Source organism: Acinonyx jubatus, chromosome C2 (genome assembly GCF_027475565.1).
Source record: "Acinonyx jubatus isolate Ajub_Pintada_27869175 chromosome C2, VMU_Ajub_asm_v1.0, whole genome shotgun sequence".
Taxonomy (NCBI): domain Eukaryota; kingdom Metazoa; phylum Chordata; class Mammalia; order Carnivora; family Felidae; genus Acinonyx; species Acinonyx jubatus.
Window position 1 is genome coordinate 34,343,677 of NC_069384.1, and position 16,697 is coordinate 34,360,373.

General features: G+C 33.5%; 1 long non-coding RNA gene and 1 pseudogene across 1 annotated transcript in view; both read left to right on the forward strand.

Moving 5' to 3' along the window:
- The window catches only part of LOC106984282 (uncharacterized), a 60,076-nt gene that overhangs the window by 13,780 nt on the left and 29,599 nt on the right, over positions 1 to 16,697 (forward strand). The window lies entirely within an intron of this gene.
- LOC128315140 (quinone oxidoreductase-like) lies at positions 692 to 7,426 on the forward strand (annotated as a pseudogene).

Here is a 16,697-nt window from a genome sequence, read left to right on the forward strand (position 1 = left end):
CATTCAATGATCTTTAGTGCTTACACAACCTTAGTTAACATTACATAAAAATATATAATAATGTTTTAATAACATCATAATAAAAATTCTGACTCTAGTGAATTAAGTGTAATGGATTTTTGGAGCCTCTATTAACTCTGAGTTTACAAGACTGCTGCTTAGTTATCTAGTGGCATAGTGTTCTGAGAAATTTAAAGGAACTGCTACAAGTGCCTAATTAATCCTTACAAAGTTGAGATAATCTGATTCATTAAAAGAACAATGTGTGCCTGGTACTGAACTAGAAATTTTTAATTACCATTTTGTACTTTGCTGATAACTTGATCTTTAGTGAAAAAAAGTGACTGTCTCTAGGTGACGTATCAAAAAGTTTAAAGCACAAAACTTCAGGAAATATAAGAAATCTCGGATAAATGACCTAGATTTTCAGAATATATTTTTCTCATTTTGAAGTCATTTTCCTTACACTGTATGATTCTTAGGACAATTTTAATAGAACCCCTCTTTCTAACACAAAATTTTCATAACATTGAGTCACTTAAGCATTGAATACCTTGAAGTTGCTTTCTAATTTAATTCTTCCACTATTTGCTTCCATCTATTTTCTTCTAATGTTAAATGTATCCTATTTTCAAGATTTTTTTTTTTAATTTTTTTTTAACGTTTATTTATTTTTGAGACAGAGAGAGACAGAGCATGAACGGGGGAGGGTAAGAGAGAGGGAGACACAGAATCTGAAACAGGCTCCAGGCTCTGAGCTGTCAGCACAGAGCCCGACGAGGGGCTCGAACTCACAGACTGAGAGATCATGACCTGAGCCGAAGTCGGACGCTTAACCGACTGAGCCACCCAGGCGCCCCAAGATTTTCTTTTTTATTAGCAGTTGTAGTAATCCCTTTTAAACTTAAAAAGACTCACAGTGTTCCAACATATTACAGTGAAACAAAAGTTAGTTACTTGATATTAGATTTAATACTAGGGATTTTTTTAAACAAACATCTGTCTTTACATAAAATTAATAATCTACATGTGAATTTACCTATATCAAAACATCTTTTGAGAACTTTTTCAGAGATAATTAATCTTGTAGATATCTTTGCATTACTTCCCTTCATGAACACCTCCTAAATTAACTTTCATGTGGAAAAGTAACAATTTCTAGGCCAATCATATTAAATTATTTCATGAGAGAGTTTATCATTTCACCTGACTCAATATTCTACTACTTATACTTTTGATCTAAAACCTGTTTGACAGATAAAAGTTGAAACTCTTTCTTAGTGGGATGAGGTTAGAAAATTCTTTAAGATCTAAGAATAGTTCTAATATAAAAGGATTGAAGGGGGGCCTGGGTGGCTCAGTAGGTTAAGCATCTGACTTCAGCTCAGGTCATAATCTTGCAGTCTGTGAGTTTGAGTCCTATGTCAGGCTCTGTGCTGACAGCTCAGAGCCTGGAGCCTGGTTTGGATTCTGTGGCTCCCTCTCTCTCTGCCCCTCCTCCACTCACATTCTTTCCCTCTTTCAAAAATAAATAAACACTAAGAAAAAGTAAAAAGATTGTAGAGGCCAAATTTGAGGTACACATTTCTATGAAGTTATCACTGCCTATTAAATAACAGATACTTTTGCAGTATCCAGGTCTTTTTTTCTTTCTTTTTAACTTTTGTTTTCTTACTTTTTAAGTGAACAGTATTTAGAATTGAATTTGGTGCTCATTAAAATTGATACTCCCCCAGAGTAGAGTAAAGTAGTTTAAATTAAAAAGATATATATATGTATCTGTATAAAGAAACTTTGATTCAATATTTTACCATAAACTGGAATTTCTGCAGAACTATATATAGATTTCTTAATATTCCCATGGCCCATCTCTATTATTAAGTTCAGCTGGGACTTCAGCTTCAAATGAGATGTAGTAATAAGTACTAGATTTACCCTCCTGTGTAAAACAACAACAACAACATCAAAATCAAGGTGCTGGGCATCAAGCAACTGAAGAGAGTAATCCCTGAGAAATAGAAAACATCTGAGGTGACCCCTACAAATGTAGGGGCTTTCTGCCATGAGAGATTTCCAAGTTATGGTTCAGAGAAGAAGAACACAGGAAGAACCTAGCCTGAGGAAGTGGAAGTCCAGAGAGAAAAAGCAGCCTAGAGTTTACAGGGCAACACCATAAAGGAGGGACCTGCACAGAAAAATAACCCAGACTCATGCAGAATGATCCTGCTGAATATTCCACAGAGAAGTGATCAGTGATTGTATTTGACGAGACTGCCAGAGGTAGTAAAAAGCATCCAAAAGGATTAAAGCAAATACTGCACAATATTGACACAGGCCAGGAAAAGTACCTGTTCCATACAGCCATACCAGAAAAACTCATAATTCATGTAGCATTGGGTAGGGTACTCAGAAGAGTCTTGTCTTAGTAGTGGGGGATAGTTAGCCCTATACTGGGTACTTTTTTGGAGTCACCTAACGAGTCATAAAAGCAAGACCATAAAGGATCTATTTCCAAGTAACCTTACTGCATACAAGAATGAAGCTTAAGGTAGAATCTGAGTGAGCCCTTGCAGAATTTGCTTCCCCTCTCTGGAACCAGGTCACCATGGCAACTGGACTGAAATTGATGAGAGCAATTAGAGTTTTTGAATTTGGTGGACCGGAAGTGCTGAAATTCCAGTCGGATGTGGCAGTATCAACTCCAAAAGACCATCAGGTTCTAATCAAGGTCCATGCACGTGGTGTAAACCCAGTGGAAACATATATTTGTTCTGGTACTCACAGGATAAAACCACTCTTATAACCTATACTCCTGGTTCAGGTGTGGCTGGGGTAATAGAAGCTGTACGAGATCATACATCTACTTTCAAGAAAGGTGATGGAGTTTTCACTACCAGCACCATCTCTGGGGGTTATGCCAAGTATGCTCTTGCAGCAGATCTCACTGTATACCCACTGCCAGAAAAACTGGACTTTAAACAAGGAGCTGCCATCAGTATCCCATATTTTACTGCTTCTTGAGCTCTGCTCCACAGTGCCCATGTGAAAGCTGGAGAAAGTGTTCTGGTTTATGGGGCTAGTGGAGGAGTTGGACTGGCAGTATGGCAGATTGCTAGAGTTTGTGGTTTAAAGGTTCTGGGCACAGCTGGTACTGAGGAAGGACAAAACATCGTTTTGCAAAATGGAACCCATGAAGTGTTTAACCACAGAGAACGTAACTATATTAATAAAATTAAGAAATCTGTCGGTGAAAAAGGAATTGATGTGATCATTGAAATGTTAGCCAATGTAAATCTTAATAATGATTTGAATCTTCTGTCACATGGAGGGCGAGTAATAGCTGTTGGCAGCAGAGGTCCTATTGAAATAAACCCACAGGACACCATGACAAAGGAATCTGGTATAATCGGGGTTGCTCTCTACTCATCAACTAAGGAGGAATTTAAGCAATATGCAGCAGCCCTTCAAGCTGGAATGGAAATTGATTGACTGAAACCTGTAATAGGCTCTCAGTCACTATTCATTGGAGAAGGTGGCCCAGGCTCATGAAAATATCATCCATAGCAGTGGAGCTACTGGGAAAATTATTCTTCTCTTAGAATGATTAAGTCATGTATTTCTTGTGTAATTAGAAGTTTCCTGCCCCAGTTTTACTTATACTACTTTTGCTCTAATTAACATTCATTTGATTTAGTGAGTTTCTTATATTGAAAAACAAGATTTATCTTTAGAGATCCAAGCATTGGAGTACAATTTATTTTATAGTTCACAATATGCTTTATGCCTCACACCAACTTCTAATCAAGGAATCATCATAGTGGGAAGTAGAATGTTATAGCCATTTGGCATTGGGTACATTACAGAAATTCCTGGTACTTGATAATTAATTCCATACCTTGGACTAAAGCAAGCTAATTCAAAATAAGACTGCATGATTTCCAAGCCTACTTGTCCTTGTAAAGGATCTTCAGTATATGTTTAGCCCAGAACTATATTGGACTCAAGATTTTCTAGACTAAACAAGACCCCTTTTCCAAACTAATCTCATTGGCAAAGTAAACAATGTCCACACGAATTTGTTTTTTTTAAAAAACAGTTTTCTAATATTTACCCAAATATTAGAACATTCACTATGTTAATTGTTGATTACTAATTATCCATATATTCTGTGAAGATAACAGCCTTATCTTTGTTATAATGTAATAGTAGGTCCATAGTCTCTCCAGACAGATACTTCTTGATGATTTGATTTTCAAAGTAGATTTAGAATTATCTGTATGATGGGAATCATATATTTTTCTTTAAATTACTAAACAAATTTGACATATTAAGAGTGGGTGGCTTTTGTTTTCATAGCATGGTAACTTGCAGTAAATTCTGTAGAAAAATAAAAACTGTGTTTATCTATTTCATCCTTATATAATACTTGCCTTACTTCACATCTCTTTTACATAGTTCCTAATGATTAATTCCTAACAGTGTGCTGTGTTGGAAGTCTTTATCTAAACTAAATAAATGCCATTAATGTTATGTGCAAAAAAAAAAAAAAAAAGAATGAAGCTTCAGAAATATTTATAAGAATGGGTGCTTGGGTAGCTCAGTCAGTTGAGCATCCGGCTCTTGATTTTATCTAAGGTCATGATCCCAGGGTCATGGGATTGAGCCCCACATCAGGCTCCATGCTGAGTGTGGAGCCTGCTTAATATTCTCTCTTTCCCTCTGCCCCTCTCCCCTACTTGTATACACACACACACTCTCAAATTAAAATAAATACATAAAACTGCTTTAAAAAAAACATAAAGAATATTTATAGGCATAAGAAGACTCAGAAAGTAAAATCCACAAGGTCTGTCACCCAACCAAAGATTTGGAGACATGCAATGGAGCAGAAAGATATGATCCATACTGAGAATAATCAATCAATCAAACCTGATTTAAAACTGACATAAGTGCTAGAATTAGCAGACCCAAAGAATAAACACAGTAATTATGCCTTCAATACATGTGTCTAAAAAGTTAAGTAGAAATATTGAAGATAGGAAAAAGACCCACATCAGACTTGTAGAGATGAAAACTACAATGTCTAAAGGAAAATTAAGGGTATTGAAGAAAAAGCAATAGAAACTGTCCGAAATTTAAAACAGAAAATATAATTTTAGAACAAGTGCAAAGCTCAAGTGAGCTCTGGAAGAACTTCAAGCAACCTTTTAAATATGTAACTGGATCCCTGAAGTAGTGAAAAAAGAAGGGGCAAACAAAACAATCTAAAGAAACAGTGGCCAATGTTTTTCAAATTTCATGAAAATTAAACACCCATATTCCAAGAAGCTAAATGAGCTTTAAGCACAAAAAGAAGTAAGAAAATCACATCAACACACTTCATAATACAATTGTTTAAAACCAGTTATAAAAGGAAAACTCTTAAGAGCAGCCAAAGGAAAAGAGATATGTATACAAATAAAAGTTAGGAAGAAAGCAGAATTCTCACTGGAAAAATGCAAACAGTGGAGGAATATCTTTAAAAATGTAAAAGAGAAGACAGAAAACCTAGAGTTTAATACTCAGTGAATATATTTTTCAAAAATAAATGAAAAAACAAGGGTAGTTCAAACATATAAAAGCTGGAAAATAATTTTGAAGAGACTTACACTACAATAAACTGAAAAGAATTTTCTCATGCAGATGAAAAATGATACCAGCTGAAAGTATACATCTAAAGGAATTAAGATTACCAAAAAAGGTAACTATGTGGGTAAAAAAAAAATTTTCCTATAATTTAAATTTCTTCAAAAGATAATTCACCACTTAAACAAATTCATTGTGTTTTATAACATGTATAAGTAAAATAAATGAAAAAATACTAAAAGACCAGGAAGTAGAAATGGAAGTAAACTATTGTCAACTTACATGTACATATAGTGATATAAAATCACTTAAAATGGAATATGTTAAGTTAAAGATGTATACTCAGTATACATCAGTATAAACCTCAGTACAATCAATAAAATAAGAAAATAAAGAAGTATAACTAATAATCCAACAAAGGAAATGAAGTGGAATCACTAAAACATACTGAGTCCACAAGAAGACAGAAAAGGCAGGAAGTGGAACAAAGAGCAGAATGGACAAAAAAAAAAAAAAAGGAGATGATAGACTTAAATCTAAATATATGAGTAATCATACTAAATATAATAGGTCCAGACATTCCAATTAAAAAGAGATTGTCAGATTAGAAGACCCAGATCAATGCTGCCTATAATAAATTCATTGTAAATATAAATATACAAAAGAGATGCTATGCTAAAACTATTCAAAATGAAGCTGAAACAGCCATATTAATATCAGACAAAGCACATTTCAAGGCAAATAATATTACAGGAATAAAGAAGATCACTTCATAGTGATCAAAGGGTCTACTTATAAAAAAGACATAATAATTCTAAATCTTTGTGCATCTAATACCAGATTTTTGAAATACATAAAGCAAAACTGATAGAACTGAAAGAAGAAATAGACAAGTACAGCATTACAGGTAGAGATTTCAATACCTTTCTCTCAAAATATGATAGAATAAATAAACAAAATCAGTAACAATATGGAATTTTTGAAGAACATTATCAACACACTGACCCACTGGACATTGGTTAAATGCACACTCTTCCAGTGCACATGGAAAATTTTCCAAAATAGACTATCATGGATAATAAGAACAAGTCTCAATAACTTTAAAAGATTAAAATTATAAAGAGTTTGTTCTCTGACCACAATGGAATTAAATGAGAAAACAAGAGAAACATATCTGGAAAATCCCTAAATATTTGATAATAAATAACACACTTCTAAATAACACATGGGTTAAAGATGAAATAGTAGAATTGTAAAATATTTTATAATAAATTACAATAAAAACACAGGGTTTCTGGGATACTATAAAAGCAGTACTTAGGAGAAAATGCATGCATAGCTCTAAACACCTGTTGGAGAGGAAAAGTCTCAAATCAATAACCTCAGCTTCTATTTTAAAAATTAGAAAAAGAAAAGCTAACTAAATCAAAGTGAGTAGAAGAAATTAAAAGACCAAAATAGAAATCAATGAAATAGAAAACAAAATCAATAGAGAAAACCAAAAATAAACAAATCTAATTCATTGAAAAGGTTGATACAATTGGTAATCCTATAACCAGATTAACTGAAGGAAGGGAGAATAGAAGTATGTTACCAATATACCAATATGAAGAATGGAAGCAGGGACATCACTATGGATTCTGCAGATGTTAAAAAGACATTAAAATATTATTATGATAAACTTTAGCCTATAAATTCAACAACTGAAACAAAATAGAAAAAGTTTTTTAAGGACACAAACTACTAAAGCTTATTGAAGAAGAAATAGATAATCTATAAATATATATGTATATATGCATGCATAAACACAAATATGTGTGTGTATATATATATATATATATACACACATACATATATGTGTGTATATATATACACACACATATATATACATATATATACACACATATATATATGACATTCAATTTTACTAAGTAAACTTCCCATGAAGAAAGCCCAGATGGTGTCACTGATTAATTCTGTCAAACCTTTAAAGAAGAATTATACCAATTCAACACAAACTCTTCCAGAAAATTAAAGAATGGGAAATACTTCCAAATTCATTCTATAAGGCCATCATGACCATTAAACCAAAACCAGACAAAGACATCACAAAAAAGAAAACTAAACATGAATATCCTTCATAAACCTAAATGAAAAAAAATATTTTTAGGAAACTAGTAAATAAATCTCAACCATATATAAAAGGGATAGTGTATCATGAACAAACAACTAAGATTTATCTAAGGAATGCAAGGTTGGTTTAACATTTATGAATTAATATAATTCACCACATGAAAACACTAAAATGAAAAATCATGTGATCATTTCTATAAGCACAGGAAAACAATGTGACAAAATCCAACATCCATTTCTGATAAGAATTCCCAGCAAACTGTGAAGAGAAGGGGCCTTCCTCAACCTGACAAAGGTCATCTACAAAAGTTTTTCTGCTAACATACTTAATGGTGAAAGACTAAATCCAGGGACAACACAAGGATGTCCATTCTCATCCCTTCAATTCAATATTGTTTTGAAAGTTCTGGACAGTGCATTTTGGAAAATAAGTTATCTAAGTTGGATAGAAAGAGAAAATGCCCTTAATTACAAATTCTGTGATTGTCTATATGGAAACCTGTAAAATATCTACTAGAATTAACAAGTGAGTTTAATTAATTACAGAATATGAGATCAAAATACAAAAACCAGTTGTTTCTGTACACTAGCAATTAATGAGAGGTAGTTGAAATTTTAATTTTTAATTTTTATTGTTATTTATTTATTTGAGAGAGAGAGAGCACACAAGGCAGAAAGGGGGGCAGAGGTAGAGAGAGAAAGGGAGTGTTAAGCAGGCTCTACACTCAGCGTGGAGTCTGACTTGGGACTTAATTCCGTGACCCTTGGATCATGACCTGAGCCAAAATCAAGAGTCAGACACTGAACCGACTGAGCCACCCAGGCACCACAAGAGGTAACTGAAATATTTAAAAGATTGCAACTGAAAGAACATTAAAAAATATGAAGTACTTTGGAATAAATCTGGTAAAAAATGTTCAAGTTCTGTACACTGAAAGCTATAAAATATTGCTTCAGCAAATTAAAGAACACTTAAATGTGGAGACATATTAGGTTCAATGATAGGAATAATCAATGTTGTTAAGATGACAGTTCTCCCCTTACTAATCTATAGAATCAATGCAGTCCCAATTAAAATCCTAGTATACCTTTTTTTTTTTAGGAATTGCTAAATCAATTCTAAAAAATTCACATGGAAATTCAAAGGACTTGGAATAACCAAAACAAGTGTTTAAAAAAAAATAAATATTACCTGATTTACAATACTTATTATAAAACCATAGTATAAAGACAATGTGGTCTTGGGGAAAAGACAGATAAATGGGCTGTTGGGACAGAATTGAAAGTCCAGTAATAGACCACACCAAGCAATTACTTGATTTTTGACAAAGGTTTAAAGGAAATTTGATGCAGAAAGGATAATCTTTGATACATGAACAATTGGATTTTTACATTTATTCCATATAATCCATACTGCTAATTAAATACAAAAGTCATAAAAGAGAATCATAAAACTAAATTGTAAACCTAAAACTGTAAAAATTATAGAAGAAAACATAGGAGAAACCATTCTGACCTTGGGTTAGGCACAGATTTCTTTCTATGTTTTTGAGGTTATTTATTTATTTATTTATTTATTTATTTATTTATTTATTTATTTAGAGAAAGAGAGAGAAGCATACACATGCAAGCTGGGGAGGGGCAGAGAGAGGGAGAGAGAGAATCCCAACCTGGCTCTTCTCAGTGTGGAGCCTGACACAGGGCTAGATCTCATGACAGTGAAATCACAACCTGACCCTATATCAAGAGTTGGATGCTTAACAACTGAGCCACCCAGGCACCCCTAGACAAAGATTTCTTTTATTCAAACGCAAAAGCTTGGCCCATAAATAAATACATTGATAAATTTAACAATAAAATTATTATTTTTTTTATTCTTTGAAAGACACTCTTTAAAGAGTGAAATGACAAGACCCAGGCTGGAAGAAAATATTTGCAAAACATTTATCTTAAAAAAGACTATAGCTAGAATATATAGAATTTACAAAACAATGGTAAGGTAGTTTGACTCCTGAACACACTCTTGGCTCTACTGTCTCCTGGACAGTAGAAAGAGTGTTTTGGAATTACCAAGTAGACCAACTAGGCTGCAGTAGTAAGATCATATAGGGAAACTAGGCAGCAACATCATGTTAAAGCATGAGGCATGCTGGAACCAGGAAGTAACACTGAAAATGGTGGAGAAAAGTAATGCAGGATTACACAGGACTGTGGAAATGATTTAGTTAGATTGTGTACATAGTATGATCAGTCTAGCAAACCTGTTCAAAGCACAGGGTGTAAAGCTTGCTGTGCCTGGAGTAGAGGTTACAGCATGTAGTTCTACTAGGGTATCAAGATCTTTGTTCAGAGAATGTGTTTTAAGGGACTTATTCCTAATGGAAACTAAAGTACTATATATACATGTGGAATCATGTTTGAAGACTTGAGACAAATGCACCCATAGAGGGCAGATGCAGAAAATCCAAAAAAGAAGACAAAGGAGACAGAAGTCTTAAGGTAAAAGAAAAATAATAATATTTACAGATATCAAGGGAAGAAAAAGTTTCAAAACACACCTCACTGAAAATTATAGAGAAGTCAAGAAGGGGACATTAAGAATCGATGGTTAGATGATTAGTTATGACCAGTAAGAGTGTAGTACTGGTAGACTGGTGGGATAGGGAATGGATACCCACGGGGACAAACTAGATTTGGAAACAGATTGTCCAGGTTTAAACACTGATTCCATCCTAAAAAAAACATTGCAACTTTGGCCAAATTTCTTAAGCCTTCTGTCCCAATCAAATGGGGATAATATAATAATAATTACATCATAAATTATAAAGATAAAATAAAAACTTTGTCACATAGTGTACAGTAAAACTAGCTATAAAAATCATATATTCATTTGAGAAGTTTAGTTATGTAAGGCAAAAGATAAATAGATATAGTTCTCCTTTTTCTAGGCCACATCAATTATGGACAAGATTAAATATTTATGCTACTATAATAACAGATACCTCGTCCTAGGTCAGAAATGGTTTTTTAATTGGGATTAGAATTCCACCCGCTTTCCTTACTTTCTGCGCTTAACTCCTGAATCAAGAGAAAGTATTTCTTAATAGTCCCCTTTTGTAAAATATATCTTCTGTTGGCTATCCCTGATACTCCCAACCCTATACTCTTTCTTTCTTCAGCATGTATGCCACTGATTGCTAATTACTGACCTCTAAAATGAGATCATGCATGCAATGAAGGTATAAGAAAGATGTACTAAGAAGAACATATGGAACATAAGTATTCTTAAATTATATCACTGTCAAGATTTATTCATAAGTGATATATTTTCCATTATTATATTTATAAAAACATATTCATTAGAAGAATATATCTGTGAAAAAATATATTCATTCTTGTGATTATACTATCTTATGACCTCAATCTTTTTTGTCTACACTGCAGTCTTCCACTCTAGCAATAAAGAGGGCAGAGACAAAAATAAATATTTTCACAAAGACTTATATAATCACAATAAAATCTGGTCAACTAAAACTAAATAGTCAAACAAATTTGGAAACTAATAAGTTAGTGAATTGAATTCTGGCAAATTGTGTTCCCTGCTTGCCCTTGCATTCATTGAGATTTCTTTTTATCCTTGTAAGGAATTTCCTCCCTTTTTATTTAGACTAGTTTAAGATGAGTTTTTGTTACTTGCTTTCAAAAAAACCTTGACTAACATATACTCTCGTATCTGGCTCCTTTCCAAATGCATGTTTCACATCTTCCCTTTCAATGTCAAACTTTTTAAATGAGTTTATAATAACTTCATTACTTCCCGTCTCAGTCATTCCTAGTGGTTTCTACCTGTACTACACTGCCAAAACTAATCTAACCACGGTTGCCAGTGAGTTCTACGTCAATAAATCCAGTAGAACAATTGCAGTTTTTATTTAACTTGATTTTTCAGCACATTTGACATTGTTTCACCCTGGAAATTCTTTCCTTCATTTATTTAATATTTTTTCTATATTTTCTATTGATTTAGCTGTATCTTTTTGTACCTTTGTCATATCTTTCTTACCTATCCTTAAATGTCAGAGTTCCTCTGGGATTTCTTCCTCACTACTGTTTTTTTGTTTTGTTTTGTTTTGTTTTTTTCCTTTTTTTCTCTCTGGTTTTCCTTTTTTTTTTTTTTTTAAAGAAATGTTATCACCACATACCTAGTTACTCAAGAGAGAAAATTGGGACTCATGCAGTCATCCTTGATGGTTTCCTTTTCTTTACTGCCCCTATAAAAGAGTCTACCTTCAGATTGCTCTTAGGTTAACCACTTTTCTCAGCTTTACTGCCAGCCACCCTGCTCTGATTCCCACCATCACAGTCCCACCTGAACTTCCTACAATGTTTTTTTAAGTGATCTACTGCATCTAACTGATTTCTTCTCTAAACTATTCTTTAATCTCAGCTACAATGTTAAAAAATTTAAATCATAAAACGAAATAATTCTTACTTAAGACCCTTAACAGCTTTCTAATATTTTTAGAATGAAGTCCAACAGGGCTTCCCACAGTGCGGATGGTTTCCACCTGTTATCTTCAACCTCATCCCTTACATGCTTCCTTCTTTATATTTCATTCACATTTGGTTTCTTTTGGCATTAGTAAGGTACTATTAGCTCTTTAGTGTATGGGCCCTCAAGTGGACTGACTTCCCTGAGCCTGGGTAGCCCATCCCATTCCCCACTTTCACCACATTAATATGCACTCATCTTTGAAGCCTTAAGTAAGTTGTCAACACCTTGGCTCTTATCAAACACAAGGCTGGGTTTCATGACATCCTTCCCATCTCTTTTGTAATATCTATTACACATACAATTATTTAATATCTGTATTTTCTTCAATATTATAAATTCCCTAAAGACAAAGGCCCAAGCTATTTTATTGCTGTGTCTCTAAACCTAGCCCAGGCCAGGCTGATAACATATGTTAAAAAAATATGAAATGAATGAGTGACTTTTTTCCAGAATCCATTGTGTGACTATAAACTATATTATATTTGTAAACTATATTATAAGCTTTTCCTTGAGATAAAGCAAATGCTTTTCCTAAACCAAGGTGGTCCTTGCATTGATGGCTTGAAGTTGTAACTATACACTGTGAATAGATAAAAAGTCCATTTGCCCCAAAATATCTTACCTGGTAATCTTTCATAATTCTCTTCCTTAGTATTTGTCCTAAAACTGACCTGCCTTCACCCACATTCACTTGGAATCCCTAATTATGGGATGAAGTATTAATTGCTTTCCAAAAAGTCAGTGTGAAATGCATATCATTTTTTTTTCCTGGGGGCAAAATCCCACTTCCCTGTCTTCAGCCATTTGGAAGGTTTATTAGATTTGCTAATTGTTAAATGCTACCCTTGAGGATATGAGAGAAAGAACACATAGCTATTACTAGGGGCTGTAAGCTTAACCCAGAAAAATAGGGCCTTTCTGACCTTTATGTTTTGGAATGCTAAGTAAGAAAATTGGCCATCAGAAAGAAGGATGACAATGAAGACTAAGTTCCTCACAAGTTTGTATAACCAGCCCAAATGCCTTTAAAATGGATATGTATTTTGAAGTAATCCTCTTAATATGGAATAACAGGGTAGTACCTAGTTATTGTGCCCTTGGGCCAGGTTTCCCTGATAGCTCTGTCATTGGCCAACTGAAGGCAGAATAAATGAAATTAACTCTCCAGGAATAAATGGCACCAAATTCCATGACATAGATTGGAAGGAACCCAAACACAGGCTTTAAACTGCATCTTAAAATGAAGGCCAAATCAGCAAAATGGCCTGTACATAAATACGATTTGAAAAAAGAAAAATGAAAGAAGGCAGGTAAGTAAAATACAGTGGTGCTCAGTAGTAGACAGTAAAAGTACTACAAGGGAAAAAGGCATATCAACATACAGAATCTTACCACATTTCATCAATTCTGTGGTATGTTCCTTCTGTATATTTCTCATCTATGAAATGAGGATGTATTTTACAATTGATGATGTGTCAAATTTAAATGGAAATATGTTTTCTTTCTTAGTGGTGCATATAATGATGTGTCTTATAATCAATGACATCTTAGAATGATTGATTGAAATACAGTATTTTCTTATAAATATATCCTGGTGGCACATGTTCATTGCCATATTTTCAATTCATGTCATAACCATTTTTATGTTTGGCATAATTGCCACATATAGCCCGTGAAAGAGAACAGGAAACTTATGTAATGGATATATTTGATGGAGAGTTACAACATGACAAACCTCCACAGATAGCAACAATCCAGAAAGGACAATAAATTCTTGAATTTGAATAGATCAGTAAAGACCCTGTATTCTACAGAAACAAGTCATTAGATTTATACATAGAGAGAGGAGGGAGTGTGAGGGGTGAAGGTAGAGAGAAACAGAGAAAGAGAGAGCGAGAGAGAGAAGGAGAGAGAAAACACACATGATATGCAGATATGTAAAAGCACCAACCAATATAATTTTCTTCTATTTAAAGATGACAGGAAAATCTCTGAAGTTAGGTAACAAAACTTTCTTTCCCTTTTTCTTTCTTTCTTGCTTTTTTTTTTTTGTTATTGTTGTTACTTAGGACTTTCTTTTTTAAAGTTTACACTGAGTGATAATTAGTTGAGTTGGAAAATGCCAAATGAAAGTGAAAATCTAACACAGGCTGCATATGAATGTCTTCTCAGGAAATTCTTGTAGATTTTTTTTCCTTGTCAAGCAGTGTATGTAGGTGAATTGTACCTAAAGAAAGATGACTATCAGACTGGTGGCACCAAAAATAATCAAAATATATATATTTTTTTAATCAAAATATTCTCAGTGGTGCTCAAGAATAGCAGAGAAAGGTAGACGGCTTTATGTTAAAAACAAAAACAAAAACAAAAAACCCAGAAAACAAAAAAAACAAAACAAAAAAACCAATCCTTGCACAAAAAGCAAGAACTAATCACAAAGAAACCTCAGAATTGCCTTCCCATAAATGTTCTTTACAAAGCAGTGCATTATTTTACAAGTCACTATTGATCAAAAGTTAGTTTCAATAAGGTATTTCTATCACTGGAAATGACTATTGGACTCTTATTTATTTGTATAAGTTTTTCCTGAAAAAATACAAAGATTTTAAAAATATTTGTTCTTGGGGCACCTGAGTGTCTCAGTTAGGTGTTTGACTCTTGATTTCAGCTCAGGTCATGAACTCACTGTTAATGAGTTCGAGCCCCACATCCAGCTCTGTGCTGATAGTGCAAAGCCTGCTTGGGATTCTCTGTACCCCTCTCTTTCTGCCCCTCCCCTGCTTGCACATGCACACACATGTCCTCTCTCTCTTTCTCTCAAAATAAATAAATAAACTTAAAAAATGTATTTGTTCTTGCATGTTGCAAAAAACTCCTCAATTCAGAAGAATTGAGAGCAAGTTGAAACAGATTCTTCCTCTTCCCAACCACATCAGATTAAGAACTGACTATAAGCCTTGTTTGTTGTTGTTGTTAAGTATAATTAACATACAATATTTTATTAGTTTCAGGTGTAAAAACATATTTCTTTAACATTTGCAACAACGTGGATGGAACTAGAGAATATTATGCTAAGCAAAATAAGTCAGTTGGGGAAAGACAAATACCATATGATTTCATTCATATGTGGAATTTAAGAAACAAAACAGATGAACATAGAGAAAGGGAAGCAAAAATAAGATAAAAACAGAGAGGGAGACAAACCATAGGAGACTCTTAAATGCAGGGAACAAATGGAGAGCTGCTGGTGGGGTGTTGGGTGTGGGGATGGGCTAAATGGGCATTGAGGAGGACACTTGTTGGGATGAGCACTGGGTGTTATATGTAAGTGATGAATCACTGAATTCTATTCCTGAAATCATTATTACACCATATGTTAAGTAACTTGAATTTAAATTTTAAAAATATAAGGGAATTATAAAGTATAACATAAATATAAATTAATGAAACAAATACAAAAAAACCATATTGCTTTAACAATTCTATACGTTATTCAATGCTCACCATTGTAAGTGTAGTCATCACTTGTCACCATAGAACATTATTACAATATTATTGACTATATTCCCTATGCTGTACTTTTCATCTCTGTAACTTATTTATTTTATAACTAGAAGTTTATATCTCTTTATCCCCTTTATCTATTTCATCCCCTCACCTCCCACCAACCTTCCCTCTGGTAACCATCAGTTCACTCTTGTATTTAAGGGTGTTTTTATTTGTTTGTTTGTTTGTTTGTTTTTTAGATTCCTCATATAAGTGAAATCATATGGTATTTGTCTTTCTGTGTTTGACTTATTTCTCTTGGCAAGTCCGTCCGTATCCATCCATGTTGTCACAGATGGCAAGATGTCATTCTTTTTTATGGCTGAATAATATTCCATTATGCATATAAAACTTCCTTATCCATTTATCAATGGATACTTGGCTTGCTTTCATATCTTGCTTATTATAAATCATGCTGTAATAAACATAGAGATACATATATCTTTTCAAATTAGTGTTTCTGTTTTCCTTGAGTAAATACCCAGTAGTAGAATTATTTCTATTTTCTTTATTTAAATTTTTTGAGGAAACTCCATACTGTTTTTCATAGTGGATGTACCAACTTACATTCCCACCAATAGTACCATAAGCGTTCTTTTTTCTCCACATCTTTGCCAACATTTGTTATTTCATTTCCTTTTACTTTTCTTTCTTTCTTTCTTTCTTTCTTTCTTTCTTTCTTTCTCTCTTTCTTTCTTCCCTTCCCTTTCCTTTCCTTCCCTTTCCTTCCCTTCCCTTCTCTCCTCCTCTTTCTTTCTTTCTTTCTTTCTTTCTTTCTTTCTTTCTCTCTCTCTCTCTCTCTTTCTTTCTTTCTTTCTTTCTTTATTTCTTTCTTTCT